This window comes from Triturus cristatus, chromosome 4_2, assembly GCF_964204655.1.
Source record: "Triturus cristatus chromosome 4_2, aTriCri1.1, whole genome shotgun sequence".
NCBI lineage: Eukaryota > Metazoa > Chordata > Amphibia > Caudata > Salamandridae > Triturus > Triturus cristatus.
In genome coordinates, this window is record NC_140586.1 from 164,626,975 (window position 1) to 164,647,616 (window position 20,642).

The 20,642-nt window shown below is 43.4% G+C and overlaps 1 long non-coding RNA gene across 1 annotated transcript in view; it reads right to left on the reverse strand.

Annotated features, from left to right (window-relative positions):
• Positions 1-18,393: 18,393 nt before the first annotated feature.
• The window catches only part of LOC146833268 (uncharacterized), a 207,585-nt gene continuing 205,336 nt past the window's right edge, over positions 18,394-20,642 (reverse strand). The window contains exon 3 of the long non-coding RNA XR_014960215.1: positions 18,394-18,529. This is a non-coding gene — a long non-coding RNA (uncharacterized LOC146833268). The remainder of the gene's footprint in view (positions 18,530-20,642) is intronic.

Here is a 20,642-nt window from a genome sequence, read left to right on the forward strand (position 1 = left end):
ATTTGTCTGTACTCTATAAGAGAAACTCTCATTGGAATGTCTGCTGTGGGCAGTATTGAATAAACCATTCCCTCTGTCAGGTGGATTGTCTGTGCTTGTCTCCTACTGCCGGCTGATGGTTGGCATCCTTTCTGTAGAGAGGGTAACTGAGTTTCACCACCCTTCCCAAATTTCATATTCTACCATCATAAGTTTGTATGGCATTGTGAAAGAGTGCTTTGGTCTAGAGTCAGGTGAAATACTCTTTAATTTTCACAACCTTTATTTTGCATTTCAAGGAAAAAGAGACCTACAATTCCGCATATCGCCTACAACCTCCATCAGGCCGGCAATGCAATATTTCAACTATACATATCTTACTGCCTCAGTGGTGGGGAAGCGGAGTTACACAGCAAGCCGCCTACAACCCAATCGGGCCGGCCGCGTTGGAGGGATTAGCAGGCGGGACAGATGATGGAATGTACATGGGTATGTCAGTCAATTCGTACATTGGATCGGGCTAACCACAACTCATCCCAACAAACAACTCAACCAAACAGCCGCTAATAGCTCTGTATTCTAATAGGAGCACAGTGTAGGGTACTCAGGCCTCCCATCCTACACCACCGAAGTGTCGCCATGCCTCCCTCTCAGCTATCGGCGCGCAGGATTCATCGGCCACCACACCGCACAGCAGGACTTCAGTTGCTCAATGTGGGGTTTCCGATGCAGTCTCAGTAGAGTGCTCCAGTAAGTAGCTCTGCAAAGGGCCCCAGATGTTACTGGGACGGGAAGAGGGAGGTTGGAGGTCGGCATAGGCGTTTAGTTGCTCTTGGCAATAAATCGGGTCCTGAATCCAATCCTTAAATTTCGGGGCTCTGCCCCTTACCCATTTGCAAGCAATTCTACGTTTAGCAAGGAGCAGTGCAATAGAAGGGTAGTTGCGCATTTTGGCAGCAATAGGGGCAGTATAGCCTAACAACGCAGTTACCAGGTCTTTAGAAACGTGTGTGCCAGTCATGAGGTCAAGCGCGCCGAACACCTCCGCCCAGTACCTCTGCACAGACGGACAGTCCCATGCCAGATGTTCAAAGTCCGCTCCTCCCTCTCCACACTGTTCACATCGGTCATCGTCGAATCTTCAGCCGAAATAGTTTCGCCGGTGTATAATATAACCGGTGCTCAAATTTGTAATGGATCATCCTAAACCTGCTACTGGCAGAGATTTCCCCAGTCTGCTTGCAACAATGCGTCCATTGGTCCTCCATGAGGGGGTACCCGATCTCCTCCTTCTCCCATCTTTCCCGGGCCAGAGGGGGATCAAAGTGACTTCGCCTGCGCTGTACGGTAAAGCAGCGAAGGACATGGGCGGGGACATCCTGTTGTAAGACCACATGCAGGGGGATCATAGTCTGAGGTTCAGCGGGGAATGAAGGGGTAGCAGCGCTCACATCTCGTCGCAGCCTGATATAGTAGAATCTATCTAGGGGGGTGGGGTGGGTTTCTTTGAAAAACTCCGCAGAGGTCCTGAAGTGCAGATTCTTAGAATGTATCAATTTCTTTAGAGCAAATTTGTATTCCATTATCTAATAGGATAGTTGTTGGTATCCCTTCACTATGAAATCCTTCTGTTTAAAAAGTTTGACACACTTTTGAATTTATGTCTGAAGTAAACCTGATTTATGGCCACCTGAAGTATAGATCTAACAGGACTATAACCTAGGGTATCATGCTTTCCCTGCTGTGGGAACAATTGTGTCCAATTTGTCCCATGGTTTGTTTGCATTTGGGGGGGGTTCCTTGTTAACATCTTGTAGCTCTCACTGCACGGTGCACAGCCCCTTGCAGATCTTTCCATTTGGATGTCCAGGCCATGCCACCAAAAGTCTATTTGAAGTCCCTCTTTAGTCTTAAAAATACCAAAGTGGCCATCATCTGCTTTGAGTTTATCTTGCCCCGAAACAGACCTCTAGTTCTGCAAGTTAATCTTTGACGCACTAATATGCTTTTAATTCCTCCTTGAAATTTTTTGCTCAACTACGGTTAACAAACTGACTGCCTCCAGGATTTCATCTTCTGTGAGGCTTGTTTTCCATTCAGCCTCTTATCACACCGTCAGAAAAGACTCACATTCAGTGTTTATTCATTTATACAACTGTTCATGTTGGGAGGTAGCCTAGAGAGACTATACTTGACTCCAGTAATGTATTCAACTGTGAATGTGTATTCTTGTAGGTTGGCAATCCATTTGCTCATGCGGCTAGGTTCGGAGTCTAAGCCTTTTCTCTCAAACATTTTTCAGTGGTTTGTGGTCCGTTCTGGTCTTGAAATCACTACCTCAAACAACATTTTTGGACTTTTGTATGCCCCAGAATACGGCTAGAGCTTCCTTTTTTTTTTAATTGTTTTTTTTAAATATTTTTTTTATTTTTATTTCTTTATTAGTAGAAAGCTTGTGCCCCCCCCTCCCCTGTAATGACCTGAATGCAAAAGCAACTGTTAACTCATTCTTTCCTCTGCTTGGGAGAGTACCGCTCAATTTTGTGCTGGAGTCTGTGGTTCTAATCACTACTCTGTCTGGTACAAAGGATCGGAGTTGCGGTGCATTTTCCGTACACTGTTTTGCATCTTGACACTCCCTTTTGCACATGTTGTCTCAGATGAACTCTGCTTTTGATTTGCTTAGCGACCTCAAATGGAATGTTCGGTTTGTGAAACTTGTGTTTAACTTTTAAAAACCCACCATGACCAAGAACGATCAGAGTTCATCTTTGTTTGTTGGAGAGGCTAAGTTCATGATGGAATTCACCACCTCATCTTTTGGTTCAATCCCTTTGCTGGAGATGGTGTGCCACAGGTAGGTTACATCTTCAAATTCGAGTTTGTATTTGTCCACCTTCACCGTGAGACTAACATTTTCAAACTTCTTTTGTACTTTCTAGACCCTTTCATTGTTTTCTGTATTGGTGCCCCACAAACAAATGCATCATCCTGGTAATAGAACACACCCGGAATGTCTGAGCATTGACAGCCTGTTGGAACACTGAGGCTGTAGAAATTAATCCTAAGGGCATACGTTTGAACCTGTAAACACCTACGTGTACAATGAAGGTGTGATCTTATGGCTCTGGGTGCAACCATATCTAGAAATAAGCTAAAGCCAGATGAAGGGTTGAGCAAATCTTTGCTCCCTTTCAGGCTGGGAACACTTCTGACATCGTGGGTGGAAGAATCTGTCCACCACCACTACTTTGTTCAGCGCTCTTAGATCAACACATTATCTCCCCTAATTGTCCGCTTTACGCTAGACCACAATGGGAGCTAACCATTCTGTGGCTTTGACTGGTTTGATAACATTCTGATCACACAATTTCATCATTTCAATTGGTTTGCTGTTTTGCACTGTGAAAGATCAACACGGAAAGGGGTTAAACAGTTATGTTCCTCCGTGTTATTCATACAGTGAGTTGTTACAAGATAGCAAATACAATACAATGTTATCTATAATTTTGATGAGCTGTGCACTGTCTCTAGAGCAGTAGTATGAGAATCGGTAACTAGACACTGTCTCTGGAGCAATAGTGTGTGAATCACTTCCTTGTTTTATACAATTCACTGCACTTGGAGGGTAATGTGGCCAGTGTGGATCCTTGAAGTAATTTATATTCATTTTAATACATTGCTTACTATGGAGCAAAAGTGTGAATCGCTGTTCCTTGTTTAGAAAAGCCAAAACCTGGATTATGGCCCAGAACAAATAGATTACGGACTTATTTGTATTAGTTTCCAGAATGACAAATGCACTAGGTTCCAACAGGTGGCACAATAACCATGCCTTTCCCCATTGTATTCCTTTTTTCCTCTAATCCTTCCTGTAGTGGCAGGCAGAGGACATTGTGAGGCTCAGCAGCTTGGAGGCAGGAGCACAGTTGGTAAGAGTATGTGAAGGCAATGGCAACTGATAAGCAGGCCATGAAACGTAACTGGTGCCAGCGTCTAGTTTGCGTTCAGTGTGCAGTCGGGGCTGAATAGGATGATCAGCACATCATGTTTGACCTGCAGAGTTGATCAGAGCTGATGGGAATCCACCTCGCACACAAACATTGTATATGGCCCACGCCGTCTTGGAGCCGAAAGTGAGACGAGGGGCTTGGGGAGAGGCAACACTGATGCGACTGCGTTGAAGTAGCTGTCTGTCAAAGAGAGTCTGTCACCCAGCAGGCAGCCCACATAGCAATTCCAGGCACAGATAAATGAGTGCAGATGATACTTGTAGTCCCAGTCAAAAATTGCTGGGGCACTTCAGAGTGGGATTAAGGCTGGGAAGCTCAGTTACACAAAGCGCTAACGGTGGGAGGGTCTAGACATACTTGATAAAGGCCAGCAGTCGCTAACCTTCTCTATAGTGGGAGTTACTTATGTTCAATGCAAATCTTCTTGAGCTACTAATTTTCTTAGTGTTGTAATAGTGACCAGATAAGAGTACATTGGTGAGACTATCAGCAGTGATCACCTCAATGCATCGGGCAGGGTGAACAGCAATAATGTGAAAAAGGCTTTGTCAATTTGCAATGTCTGTACATGGGTAATACATAACAGCATCGACTTGATGCTCCCGACACCAAAGTAATTCTACGTCTCCTCAATGCTGCTTTTCACACTAAACATTAGCTTTAGAATATAAAGTGGATTTTTAATACGTGGGTGCACCCTAAAGGGTATATTGCTGCAGAAATAACATGTTTGTTACCCAATTCAATAGTTAGCATGGCTGAATTGGAAATTCAACATCAGTTTGAGTTCTGAAAATACATTTTCATTTCTAATACTCTTTTTTAAAATTTTGGGATTTATATATGTAGTCTCTTGTTGAAGAAGCTGGATGTAGACAGTCTGGTTACCTCCTGAAAAACTCGCACTGCTTACCAGCTGTCTAGTGCTTGGAGGCACCTCAAGCACAGATTAGATCAGTGTTTCTCAAAGTACAGCCCGCTGACCACTGGCGGCCAGGCACACCTTCACTTGAATAAATCGCAGCTAGATAACTGAATAAAGGCTGTGTGAAAAATGCACCTATAATCTAGCATTAATGCGCTTTTTGGTAATGCTACTGCACCCTTTTAAAAAAAAAAAAAATGAGATTGGGAGCAATCAATGCATTGACGTGGCCCGCGGACATGACCCAAATTGTATTTTAGGTCCCTGAGAAAGTTTTCAAGTACCCATGGTTTAGATTAACGTGCACTCCAGACATGTACAGCCTCACTGGGAAAGCTGCCACACATTTATTTATAAAGTTTTATATAGCGCGAACACTATCCTGAAAGATATCGGAGCGCTTTACAGAAGAAAAGATGGTAAATGCAATATTGACATAAAAAAACATAAACAAATAATTACAGTACAAAGGGGTCAAAGGAGAATAAAACAGCTAATACATAGCCGGCTAAGAAGGGGGCAAAATATGAGGTAAGGGTAAGGTCTAACCGTTGTAGGATCAGATTCTTCAGGCAGGTGATCATAAACCATTTAAGGTAAAAACTTGTTCATTAGGAGTCTTTTGGCTTCCAGTTTGAAAGGAGCTGTGGAGCAGATTCTGTGTACTTCTGGAAGAAGAGAGTTCCAGATCTTCGGGGCAGTGCCGGAGAAGGCTCGTTGGCAGTTTTTTTTTTTTGCTATAGATTTGTGGTTTCAAGAGGAAAGAGTTAGCACTTCATGAGGGTCTACCCCTGGATAGTTCAAGTTTTTGAGCTAGGCGACGGGGTTTTGAGATGGAGGGCTTTGTGTGCCAGACAAGCCATCTTTAGCTGAATTCAAGCTTCATAAGGCAACCATTCAAGGGATTTTAGGACTGGGGATATGTGTGTGTTTTTGGTACAAGTAACCAGCCTAGCCGCAGCATTCAGAGATGCCCTTAGTGGAGCCAAGGTATATTTGGGGAGACCACAGAGCGTAGCGCTGCTGTAGTCCAGTCTCGGCAACACAAGCGCTTGGACCACCTGCTTGAAGTCAGATTGTGTAAGGAATGGTTTGATATTCCTAAGTGTCCTAATCAAATGATTAGCTCCCTTACACACATTGCCGATACGATTCTTCATGTTCAGATGCTTGTCCAGGGTGATTCCGAGAGATTTGGCTGAATCTGTAATAGGGGGGAGCAGTTAAAGGCAGTGAGGTGATTCAACCAAAGGTCTGGCTTGGGGATGTGGTTCAGAGGAGAGATGAGAAGGAATTCTGTTTTGGAGGTGTTGAGCAGGAGGTGTTAACCAGTTTTGAGTAGCTGTTCTGATGGAGTTGAGTGAGATGTCCGGGGCGCAGAGTTTCAAATAAAGTTGTGCATCGTCCCCATACATATGGAAGAGAATGTTCGTGAAATTTAGTGTTAGCTAAAGGTTCCAAGAACAGGTTGAAGAGTATAGGAGATGGGGCGGACCCTTGGGGGACCCCCATGAGTACTGGAGAGGGCTGGGAGAGTGTGGTTCACCTGGACTCTGTGATCTGTGGTGAAGGAAAGACTAGAACCATTGTAACACCTGACCAGAGAAGCCCATCCTGTTCTTCAGAATGGAAATTAGGTTATCGTAATGGACTGTGTCGAAAGCGTAGGAACGGTCAAGGAGGATTAGGAGGCTGGATTCATTTTGGTCGAGCATTTTTAAAATGTCATCCAAGACGTGAATGAGAGCCGATTCAGTGCTATACCTCCTCCGAAAGCCAGATTGAGGCTGGTCTAGGAGTTGGAAATTCTCAATGTGCGCACAGAGTTGGGATTGGACGAATTTATCTTGGAGTTTGTCTAGGGTGGGGATGTTGGGTATAGGGCAGAAGTTGTTAGTCAGCCCCATCAGCATTAGTTTTTTTTTTTTAGTATGGGTGTTACCTGAGCAGCTTTTAAGCACTCTGGAAACGAGCCCTGTGACAGTGAAGCATTTACAATCCTTGTCCAGGTGTGGATGTGGACATTCTTGATTTCTTTGAAGATGGGAGGAGGCAACGGGTCGCTGAAAAGATTAGATGGGTTGATACTCTGAAGAATCTTGTTGATGTTTTTTTCATTGAGGGGAGTGAAGTTGCCCCATGATGCGTTGTTTTTGGTGTTCAGGCTGAGCTTCTCAAAGAAGTCAGGAGGTGGTGCGGACCCCGAGGATGGCAGTAGAGCTTTTTGAGATGATCTCTCACTTTCTTTCCGATCACCTTCTGGGTTCTGTCAAACCCGTGCCTGTACTGGCGTGATCTTCAGCATGATCCCATTCTCTGTCGCCAGTGTAGACATTAAATAAATGACCATGAGGACGATTTATTTGAAGGGAGGTTTATTGGTAAACCTCTCCACAGTTGGAATGGCATGTCTGAACTTACTGTTGTCCCAAGGAACGGCGAGGGCATAGGCTATAGGAGGAACAGCTATGGAGGATACCACAAGGCACAAGGGGTCAATAGTGAGCAGGGTCACAGTTGGGAACACTGCCGAGTCTTGGGAACCAAATTTGTGATATTTTTCAAGTAAACTGGTATTTTAGTGGTGCGCCACCCACTATGGAGTATCTAGGGTCTTTAATATCAAGAGTCCCTTGTCTCTGGATCTGCTGGCTGTAGTCCACATTTTCCAATGGTGGCAGCTGCTCGCTCCATCGGGTCCTCCTGCCACCTCGACTTTGGAATAAGGACTTGACTGCATTTAATTTTATTCATGGGAAAACCTTTTATTGTTTTGAACACAGTATTGAATGCTCTTACAATGCGATGCGTCATGAAAGGAACAAAGGATACAGCTCCACATCCGATGGAAACAGATGCAAAATCACAAACTTCACGTAGGGTTCGCAGCCCAGCACATGGTAGGCCTTTGACTTTCCCAATATCTTGGTGTGATTGCGGGGGCAGCCTAGTTCAGCATATATAGGCTACTCCCTGGATTTGCGCTCCAGGGACGTGAAGGTATATTTTAACGTTCATATGTCTGGTGCCATAAACATTCGAATGGTCTTTAAAAAGTTCTGTATTCAAGATTATCTCCTCAGTCAGTGGAAACCCACTCCATGCCTATGATGTGAACATGGACTGCCTTCTGGTTCTGCTGTGGCAGAGGGATGGTGTTATAGGCATTCTATTTGTCCATGGTGGGCGTAGGATATTGTGAGCTAGATGGTTTTTGCGATGATCCGCAATACAGCCCATGATGCTACATCTCTAACCTGTACTTGCTTGAGAGAGCAGTTATTGTATAATTTCTTGCCAAGGTGAAAACTTAAAACCAACCAGATGGCCTACCATGTAATCCTGCAGCATGCCTCTACTACAAATCAATTACCACCAGTAAGTGGGTACACTGAGTGTGCTTGGGTCATAGAAGGTAAATGAAATTAATTGGACTTGCATGATTGTCGAGCTCACTAGAGCAGAAATGCTGGCTTATCTAGAAAAGAAACTTGGCAGGCAGGACCAGCACTCTTTTCAAGGCAGTGCAGAAAACGTGTGCCCCTAGTGAATGACCTGTGAATAAGTTGCAACTTATTTGGAAAACATTTGAATAAAAAGTTGGTTTATTAGAAATGAGCTGGGGAAAATGATTCCCACTAAACCTTGTTTTGACGGAGGGCTTATGCAAATGATCATGGGCTATTCACTAGTCACTTGGTCAGACACAAGAGAACTCGTCGAGGCAAAAATGACCATTGGAATATTTGCTGATTATTATTGACTTTGGGAGATGTTATTTTACAATATAGATGAACTTTAGTTCCTGGGTGAACTGTTCGTTAGTCCAGCTCTTTGAAGGCTCTTAAAAATGAGAATTCTTTTCCTCACAATACTGTAGACTGTATTGCTCTATGCACCACTAGGGAATTTGTGTCCTGTAAACTGCTTCATGGACCTTTGGTCTTTGCTGCCACAACCTCGAACTTTTACTCCTTAATGTGTCTTTAGGTTCAAGGCTTTGCGACTTCAGCACGTTCATAATGGTCTGCTTTCCAATCAGCCATACTGCACCGAGGTGACTCCCGGCCTCGCCATTTTACTGTCTGAGCTTTGGGCTCCTGCAGTAGAAAAATGTTCCCAGTCAAGAGAAGCTTTTTTCACAGATGTCTACTGTTGGTTCTGAAAACACACTGGAACTTAGATTTCCCACCAACCATCAGGGCAGTGTACTTCATATCTGCTCTGGAGAATGAGAGGTACGAAAGGTGATGGAACTGACGCCCTTTAAAAAGTTGCTCCAAAAAGTCCTGGTCCAAAGCCCACTTGATCTGCAACTTGTGTTTCTCCCCTGAACTCGGGGATACAAAGTGGACTTTCTGGTTGGTGTGTTGCAGGAAAAAGACCCTCCAGAAGGGAGAGGTGCCTTGCACACCTCACCATACAGCATCAATCTATCGAGACTATGACTAACATCTCTGGTGAGAAAGACCACTCAAGACTGAAGAGAAGGAGCATCAGGACGTCTAATCCCAATGCCTGCCAGCGCACCCGCCCAGTCTATAGAAAATTCCAATTAGAGTTTGACTGATGAACTTGTGAGAGGAGGACTGTCCACTGCCACAGAACCTTGGACCAAACCAATGCCAAGGATTGTACTGATCAGCCCTCACAGAAATCTAAGCAAGCACACTCACCAAGGTGGTGCATTGCCCCTTTGGGAGACCTGCATGTAGTCCATTGCTCAACACTGCCCCCCCCCCCCATCTCCTATGTGACCCTCACCCCCCGGGTCTGTGAGCCTTGAGATAAGGCTTCAGACTTTGGGGCTCAAAGGCATTTCTCTGACAAAACCAAAACTCTATCAAGACCAAAAGACCTCTCTGGTCTGACATCCTTTTCGGAGCAGAAGAGCATATCTAACTCGAAGCAAGATTTAAAACCACTGGCAGCTCAAAAAGTCCAATCTGCCCAGAAACCACAAACAGCCATTGGTTCGAAGGATGTTCCAAGGCAGATTGTAGAGACTATGGGAAGAGATGGACGAAAGGCAACACTACCTACATACCCATCCACAAACAGGCAAAATCTATCTAAGGGGTTCTAAGGCTTCAGACTCCATCCCTAAGAAAAAGAGGCTCATGTTTGAGAAGGTACCTGTATTGGGCATTCCTTGAGATAATGCACCACAACATAAGTGTTTGAAGGATGCTGACACTAACCCAAGTCCACAACTCACACTTACTTGACCACCACAGCGGAAAGTCCCGTGAACATCACCATCCTGTCACTCAACAACAGTCTCCACATTCTTACACCTCACACTTGCAAGTTGAGTCTTTAACAATCCCCCCTTCCTGAGGATCTCGGGCACCCTTCGATCCTCATCCAAGGGATGACCGTTGGAAGGATTATGATGTAGATCCTGCAGGGGATATAGACTTGGAGTGTCACGCTAAGAGCAGCCCCACCCCAACCCCCATGACATTCACCTTCCAATTGGTTATTCAAAGTGCCACACTCCACAATAAAGTAGATATGCATACTGTTCCAGAGGAAGACTTCCGTGTAGAAACCATATCCGGGTTGGAAAGGTCTGTGCAGTTCCTGCCAGTGCTAAAAGTACATTTTTCCAAGTCTGATAAGGACCGGAGTTGTCGCCCTTAGCGTGGAAAAGAAATACAAGGGTTCTCCAGACTCCCTTGGAGTTCAGAATGCCTGAAAAATGGCTTCTGCACAAGCCACACTGGATGCCCCCCCACTAGATAAGAAGAGGATAGAGACTGCAAGAAATCGGTGGAAGTAGGCAAGGGCACTCATTGGCAGAGTGTCAACTCCATAGGACTCCTCTCTAGATATTACAGGGCACAATGGAGGGCCTCTTACAACATCTTCCTGAACAGTACAGAAAGGCGGGAAGAGATGGTCTCCAAAAGCAAAAACAATTTCAATGTCACAGTAAGGTACATGTTGGTTGCAGTGCACACTACAGCCAGGGAGGTTAAGACCTTCACCCTTCTATGCACATTACTGGCTCAAACTGGGTTTCAAATGCAAAGTGCAGCAACACTTAGTCTGTCTCCCAGTTGATTGTGAATACCGATTTGATCCACAACCGGACCAAATGCTAGAAAAAAATTAAGATCGATAATAAGATCGCTATGAGTATGGGTGCCCTCCAAACCATCATCTAGGTGCTCTTTAGCAGGCAATAATTCAGGAGCACAGCAAAAGCCACTTCTCCAGAACACTCCCAATCATACCAACTCCAGCAGCAATCTTGCCACTAGCAAGCAGTCCGGGGATACTTGCAAGGATAATACAGGGCTAGTTCTACCCAATAAAGTTGCCTCTGCTACAAGACACTGTAGGTAGCTGGGTCTTTATATAGTGGACCAAAACGAGGTACACTGTGTGAAGAGTCCAGGCAACCCTTATTGGTTTACAGAGGCAAAAATGATAACACAAAATGGCCTCTTGTGGTAGTGTGGGTGAGCAGTTTAGGCTTAACTGAGGGTAGTGCTAAGCATCTCTTGTACTCACAGAGGCAATCCATCAGACACACTTAAGAATAAATGAGACCAATTTAGAAAAATAAGTCATACTTTCATATAAATTTTGATACCAAGAACTTCATTATCAGGTAAGTACTTTTTAAATTTGAATTTCACAGGTAAGTAAGCAGTTCACCTAAACGCGTTTTTACGCATCAATGCTTCCCTATGGGGGCAGTCATATGTTGCATACAGTTATTTACGGTCGGTTTCTTGGGGTCTCCTTTGGGACTTAAGGTCGTAGGGGGCCAAGGTCCAAAGTACCACAGTTATTTGTTACCTGCCCTGGGGCATCTGGGTGCAGAGGTGCTCGTCAGGTTGGTAGCTGTGCGCGCTACACCGGTGTAAACAGGCTGCACAGGGGTATTTGGGGACCAGTCTAGGAGCTCCTAATGGGGGGCTCAGGTCACAACGGTCCTGAGAGCAAGGGTGCACAGCCAGCTTGTCAGTATCTGGGCTGGGGCGCTCGAGTGCAGAGTGGAAAGGTAGGCTGAGCTCTGCATCCGGCGAACTTGCGGTTGTCGGTCTTGCCGGTTTATGGTGCAAAATCAGAACAGCTGGGCCACTCTGCTGATGATTCTCAGCAGTGCTGACGTCTCTCGGCGGCTGCTTGGTCTAGTGTAGTGGTAGTCCAAATTGGACTCTCAGGGGCTCGGTTTTCTGCAAAGGGTCCCATACCTCAGGTACTGGTCCTGTGCCACTCTAGTCAGTGGGGGAAACAGATCTGACCTTCAGGAGTACATATACCTCTTCCTGGGGAGCTGCTGCATTGGGCTGGCAGAGGGGCCGCAACTCTGTGAACCATACTTTGCTTTGTTGGTGCTTGCAGACTGCAGGGGATTGGCTTTTCTTCTCCAAGGGAGATTGCTGGCAAATCGAAAGGGCTGGAAGTATCCAGTGGTTCTGGGAAGATATTCAGCTGCAGAACGAGTTGCTGGTCACGATTGCCGAGACTGGTGCAGGGCAGACAGGGTTTGGTGCCAAAACTCCACCGCAAGTCTTCAGTTATCATTTCTCAAGCAGATCTTCTATGTCCTCTTCATCTGTATCAGTCGAATCTGAGTACCTGGTGTCAGGGGTGCCACCTTAATACTAAATGTAGGGGCATTAAGCGGAGTGACCGGTAATAGCCAATAGGCTACTTACCTTTAGGGTAACTACACCCTATATATGACCACTTCCTGTGGGAAGATGGCAAACCTTGACCCAGAGAGCCTATTTCTACTAAACCCAGCCTTGATATGCTCATCACTTAGCCATTCTGCTGTGAAGAGGTGACAACCCCTCTGTCCGGAGCAGCCATTGTTTCCACCCTCCGATAGGTATCACCGCACCCCACCGAACAGGTGAGAGCCCGCACTGTTTGTGGTGGCAGACTGGTCTACAGCAGTCAGCCAGCACACTGCGCAACAAGGTTACACCACAAAAACAACACAGCACACCAACTTACTCTCAAACACCGTCTCCACCACCAACATGCGCAGACCCACCAAAATGCCTTCTTAGCCTGCTGGACGGAGATCACGTTACAGAACAGCTACACAATTGCTATTCTAATACAGCTAATACCTGCACTAAAAATACACCTGCTACAAACTAACACAATACTGATCACTCTTCTACAAAACAAAGTCTCACTGTCTCCAAATCACATTCTCTAAACGGTCTACTAATAAATGCTTGATCACTCTTTAAAAACAAACATCACATCTACGACCTTCTCACTGACTTAAAACCAGACATACTATTCATAACTGAATCATGGTTGGGAGATGATTTGGCTCCAGTCCTGTATGAAGCTATTCCTCTAGGCTAGCAAACGATCACCCAAAATTGTATAGGTAAAAAAGGAGGTGGCCTAGCTGGTCTGTGCAGTCAAACATTACAGATCACTAACGTTGACGGCATCTCCCTAAAGAATTGTGAGGCTCTTCTCACCAGATGTAATCCTACACCGTCTTCCTCCTGTAACTTCCTGCTCCTTTACAGACCTCCACCTAGCAAGGCGACATTCCCCGACACACTTCTAGATACAGTTTCAAACCTGATAACAATGCACTCCAACCTATGCATTCTGGGTGACATAAACATTTGGTTTGACAAACTCAATATGCCCCATCCAAAAACAATAATCGGGAAATGGCCTCAACAACGAATCAATAACCACGAGTGTACTAAACAACGAATACTCAACAACGACCTTTACCCGAACCACGACTTCATTAACCACTACTGTTCATGAACCACGACTTAATAAAAAAGAGGTAAGTGTAAATAATTAAATAATTAAACCTAAATGAATGTGTACCTATATTAAAATAATTGAAATTAGGAAAGGGATGTAAGGTGTTTAATTTTAAACAAGTTAGGAATGTATTAGTATTAAATATAATTTACTGTATTAGGCCAGTAGACGGCACTGTTGGTTTATTATTCAAAGATACGATCTTGATCTGTGTGAAATGGGAATGGTTGACAGATTTGAAATGGTGACAAAACGGAAAATGGCCATTTTTAATTTGGAAAAAAAAATATGTGCGAAAAGAACTTGCTATTTAAATATAGTTTAAATTAGTGAATTTGGTGTTATTTTAAATAAAATAAAGTAAGAATTGTAATCAAAATCGAAAACAAAGATGGATTATTTTATTGTAATTTAGCGTAGATTAGTGTCAATTTGTAAATTCGTCAATATTTGAAATTTTTAATTTAAAAAATAAATAAATTAAAGATGAAATACATAAAAAAAGTAATATTAAAAAGACAAGTTTAATAAAATTACATTTATGTGCCGTAATATAAAAATGCATTTACGAGAATGTAGTATTAGAATTAGGAAATATGGAAAATGATAAATGTTTGTGGTTTAGTAAGTCGTTGAAAATAAAATAGTGGTTTGGCTCGGGTAGTGGTAGAGCCTTCGTGGTCAAGGCATTCATTGTTAAAGTGGTAGTGATTTAGTCATACAACCACAATAATCACTGGTCTAGACGCACTGAACCTGCATCAAATTGTCCACAAACCCCCACACATCGCTGGACACATCCTAGATGTCATTTTTGCTAATACCGAACTACTTACCTTTCAAACCATAACTTTAGTCACATGGTTAGACCAACACTTGCTTGCTTTCCAACATAAAACAACACCGAGCCACTCACCTAAACCACTTTACATTGATCCACCTATCGACCATGGAACAAACTCAATTTGGAACTCTTAATAACACAACTAACATCCAGTTGAGATCTGGAAACAAAAAATTCTGTTAAACTATGAGTGGCTAGAGGAAGCTTTTTATATCCTGATACCACTCAAAACCACACAACAGAGCAACAGAAAGCAAGCACCTTGGAGAAATATAGAGATAAAAGACAAAAAACACAAATTAGAAAACTGCAACGTGCCTTGCTCAAAACAAACGCCAAACTAGACAACCTTCACTACAGAAAATTAACAGATAATACAAGTCAGCTATCAAAAAAGGCAAAGAAAAGGTACTATTCAGACCGAATTCAAAATGCTAAATTTGCAATATAAAATACTCAATGGATTTCATAAACCAAATTGTCTAGAAGGAACTCATCCCTTTACTCAAGATTTCACAGACAAACTGGCAAATCATTACACGGACAAAGTAGACACGTTGGACTCCTACTTAAAACAGAGACAAAGCACCAGCACTAACCCTTTTACAAAACAACAATCCAACTAACCCAGCCTCTCCGTTCCTTCCAACACATTTTCACACAATGAATGTCAAAGCAAGCTGGCCTGCTGGCAGCCCCTCTGACCCATGTCCACTGCAAACTTTCAAGACAAATCTTCTAACAACCTCTGCTGCCACTCCAGTAAGATTCCTTAACTACTGGAATATTTCCAGAAGAATCCAAAAAGCCAAACATAGGCCCTTTACTGAAGAATACGAACGTGGACCCGCTGAACCTTGACAACTGCAGAACCATTACAAATGGACCTTTCCGGGGTAAACTGATAGAAAGAGTAGCGTTTGACCAGATGTCACATTTCATGGAAGAGAATGGCATACTTTCAGACTTCCAAACAGGATTCCGTCCAGGAAGAGGAACAGAATCTGCCCTCTTGCTGTGCTACTCTTCTTGGACCTCTCAGCTGCCTTTGGCACGGTTGACCATGACACACGATACAAAGACTCTACGAAGCCGGCATAGAGGGGATTGCTCTACACTGGATCACGTCCTACCTTCAAAACAGAACTAATGTCATCCATACCCCACCTTTCTCGTCCAAACTGTACTCCACAAACGCAGGGGTCCCTCAAGGCTCTATTATCTCACCCATGATTTTCAACATCTACATGTAGTCATTACCGGTACTGATCAATCAATTTCACCTCACGTGCTATAACTATGCAGATAACACGCAAATTCTCCTTCAACTAGACTACCACAAAGAAATAGGAGGCTCGCCGATTTTCAGTTGTCTCAGAGCCGTGGATCAATGGATGACTTGGAGCCATCTCAAATTGAACACTTCCAAAATGGATATATTCATGTGTGGCGATTGGAAACATTATGACCCGCTTGCCGTCTGGCCTGATAAACTGGGATCAACCCCTACAGTATCGAAGGAAGTAAGAAACCTCGGAATGACCATGGACTCCAAGCTATCGATGAATGCCCAAGTTGACAAACTGGCAAGATCAAGCTTTGTTACTATACAAACTCTCTGCGACAAATATTTCCCGATTTGGTATTTCCACACACAGTCCAAGCTACCATCTCCCTTGTTCTGTCCAAACTCGAATACGCCACTAGCCTCTACCACGGAACACCTTTAACGACCATGAAAAGACTACAACTGATTCAGAACTTGGCTGCCAGACTACTCTTGCATATCAAACCGCGAAACCACATCTTCCCTGCTTTGAAAGCTCTGCATTGGTTACCGGTTGCCAGAAGATCCATGTCAAGCTGCTTTGTATCACCCACAAAGCGATACATGGAATGGGACCGCTCTTCATCAGAAATAAAATCACCGAACACATTGAATAAAGGGTCCTCTGCTCTAGAATGGCACCTCGCCTCAAATTTCCAAGATACTAGAGAGAAAACCATGGGTGGCACATCCTTCTCTGTTCAAGCAGCCAAATTATTAAACAGTTTACCCCCGAACATAAGATCCACGGACAACCACCTCATCTTCAGAAAACTACTCAAGAATTGGCTTTTTCCCACATAAGAACCATACGCAAACAGAAACATACAGCCTATCATTCTGTATATAAGCATTTATTTGTATTATAGATATGTACCTATATATATGTATTGCTGTATAAACATGTAGAATAATTATGTTTAAAATAAATAAATACATTTTTAAGTACAACACTTGAAAACCAGAGTTTATCTAATGCATCTTTGATCTACATATATTTACCTACTTTATGCATCTATTTACCTTCCATGTACTTGGATCTATATATTTATCACTTTTCTCCTAAAAAAAACCATACAATGCACTACCCTATTTCTCACCCTATACCTCTCTCAAATCATCCTCTACCTCAACTCTCTGGCTCATCTCAAACCTCTATCTACTACTCTTTCAATGCACTACCCTATTTCTCACCCTATACTTCTATCAATATCTTTAATCTACATAGACTTACTTCCTTTATGCATCTATATACTTTCCATGTACTTATGGATCTATATATTTATTACTTTCTTCTAATTCAGCCTATTCAATGCACTACCCTATTCTCATCCTATCCCTCTCTCAATATATCTTCTACCTCAACACTCTGACTCATTTTAAACCTCTTTCTACTACTCTTTCCAATGTACTACCCTATTTCTCACCCTATACTTATATCAATATATCCTCTACATCCACTCTCTCATTCACCTCTTATACCATACCAATCCCCCAACTGCTATGACCTCCGCCTTCTTTTCAATCAAAATAACAGACTAACATGTCCACTTATCAAATTTCATATACTAGTTTAACACTAATCCTTTATGGGTACCGGAGTAGTGTGCTACTCGCCAAAAAAGTGCTTCAACACCCCATCAGGGGTAACAAGCGCTATATAAATGCAAACCTCTTCCCTTCTTCTATCCCTCCGCTACCCTTCTCAATCTGAATAACTGACTAACATACCTACCACTCAAATTACTTTCATATTTCACTATGCTAATTCAACACTAATCCTTTATGGGTTCCGAAGTAGTGTGCTACTCGCCGAAAAAGAGCTTTGACGCCTCGTCAGGGGTAGTAACCGCTATAAAAATGCAATTACAATACAGTAGGTTTCATGGGCCACCTCTAAGGTGCCATCTAGGTGCATGTATTAATAAATCCATCACTAGAATCAGTGTGGGTTTATTAATACGAGATGTTTGATACCAAATGTAGGACGCTCGGTTTATGTTGTAGTAACCCCCCCCCCCCCCCCCCCCCCCCCCCGCACGCAATTTTTGCCAGTCTACTGATGCACTTTGACCTGAAGTGCCCTGGGTCCATGCCGGTCAGGTTCCCAGACCCGGTGTTCTTTACCCAAATCTGTACCTTGTACCCCCAAAAGGCAACTCTCTGGCCACATATCAGTCCCTTGTAAAAGGTACCATGGGTAACAAGGGCACTGTGGCCAGGGAAGGCCTCTAAGGGCTGCAACTCTTATTGTGCCATACTTAGAGGGGGGGAGGGGAGACACACACACACCCCCACCATTGTAGGCTGCGTGTTGTGGCGCAGAACAAAGTGAAGAGTCGACATGGCACACATCCCTGTGTCCAACATAAACGAGTGACTCTTCACTCGATAACTGGTTGCACAGCATATGTTTACCTTTTCACATTTTCATAGTAATCCAATGAAGCAATTTGATATATAACTTTTTGTTGTTGAAATCCTTGAACATTTATTACATAATCACAATGTAAATACATTAATTGTGCTCCTTCTCATCAATCTCTTGCTAGAATATATACAAAATAAAGAAACCCAGCATCAAAATTATAAAACAATTAAACATCCGCAACTTATGTTGCCCAATGCATTTCTGGATCCAACAATCCATTCTTCAGGGGCATCTGTAAAAGATAACATTGAGATGTTTTTGTAACATAAACATGACATAACGACTCCTCAATATACAGGATGGCTATCCCATCACCTCAGCACAAAATTCATATATAAAACACATGCTGTGTAACAGAATGCCAAAACATGGGCCACACCTCATGCGTTATAGAGGTAAAGTGATAAAGATAAAGTGACGTGCTTGATGATGAAAACTTGTCCTGAGATCACTAATGATTTTTGCCATGAATGTTTGCAAGAAATACAGTGATACAGTAACAACAACAACCAACCAACATGAAAAAGCCAACAACCATGATGGTCTATAAACTGCATAACAGCATTATTGCATGGTAGAACTACACAAGTTGTACAGGTTCCATATATTATAAAAAACAAATCATATCCATTTTGTCATTTAACCGCCAAGGAGTTGGAGTGTTCAATTTCCTTATCCACCAAATTTCACGTTGCGATAACACTCTCGCATTGTCTCGACCTGTTATGATTGCCACTCTTTCCAAGATTGTGTACCTCAACTGCGCTATTGTATGTTTGTGCCAGTGTGAAACTAAAATGGATTTAATGTTCTTGGTCCTGATTGTGGTTTTATGTTGGAAAAATCTTACACCACATTGGATTATTATTAAAATGTGAAAAGTTAAGCATATGCTGTGCAACCAGTTATCGAGTGAAGAGTCACTCGTTTATGTTTGTTATTGTGTCAGAGGGTGGATAAGCTCTTTCTGAGATGCACGCACAAGAGTAGAGTTTGTGTTAAAACAACATTTATTTAAGAGTAAAGGTGTGCGCAACTACATTCACATATTTACAAATCCCTGTGTGCCATGCCTACAACCCACTGCCCTGGCATAGGTCAGCCACCCTTCTAGCTAGGTGCACTATACCAGAGGTGAGGGTACAGGTGCATGAGTCCTGTACCCCTACAGTGTCTAGAACAATTCTTAGACATTGTAAGTGCAGTAATGCCATTAAGAGTTAATGGTGCAGGGAGTTTGTCATTATGAACTTCACAGCACCATAATGGCTTTACTGAAAACTGGGAAATTTGGTATCAAACTTCTCAGCACAATAAACCCACACTGATGCCAGTGTGTGATTTAATGAAAAATGAACTCAGAGGGAATCTTAGAAATGCCCCCTGAAAAATAACCATCCTCTCTTGGGTTCCCTGACTGGTACACACCAGCCTGCCACCACGAGACAAGTTTCTGGACCCCTGGGGTGGGAACCTTGGCTCCCTGAGCCCAGAAACAAAGCCTTTCCTGGGAGGAGGTGGTCACACCTCTCCCAGGCCAGGAAGAGACATCTGTGGTAGGAGAGCTTCAAAGGCCTTGCTGCCTTTGTAACACAACCCCCAGCCCCTCCTGCTATCAGGAGTAGACCCCCTTCCTGTCGCCCCTCCTTTTCAACGGAAAGACAGGCGGAAAAAATAAGCGCAGCCCAGACGGTGTGCCCACCTTTGCCCACCCCACCCCACCCATCCGGTAGGGGAGGCGGGGTGAAGCCCACTCTTCAGTGTCCGCCATCTTGCAGATGGCAGGCACTCTCCAATCAGGATAAGGGATTGTGCCCACTCTCCCACGTGGGGTGAGCACACCAAGGGTGTAGGTATATATTTACGGGGTATACCCAAATGACCCTCTTCTAACCTGGGTATGGAACAATATCTATATGAACAAGAATTGATAGGGAGGAATTGATATTGTATTTTTATTTTCGAGTAGAGCACACTTAATTACCCTCTCGCAATTTTTTGTTTAAACACTTCTGTTTTCATTAGTACAGACACATATATACAATGGCACCTGGTCAATTACCAACATCTAAATCTACAAAAAGAACCTGTGAAACAAACTAGTATCAAATAATAGTAAACCATAAACTACTACCATTGCCAGGACCCGTGATCAATATTTCATGTGTCCACCTTTTGTTCTGGGTGGTACACTCAGAGGTAGTCTAAGTTGACATTAAAGGCTAAACAAAGAGAATTATTATTTTTTGCTCTTATTCTGTCAACAAACAATATTTAAGTCACTATTTAATATGCTACAGACTCCTCCTAAGGATGTCGACGTGGGTGCGTTTCAGCCTTAGATG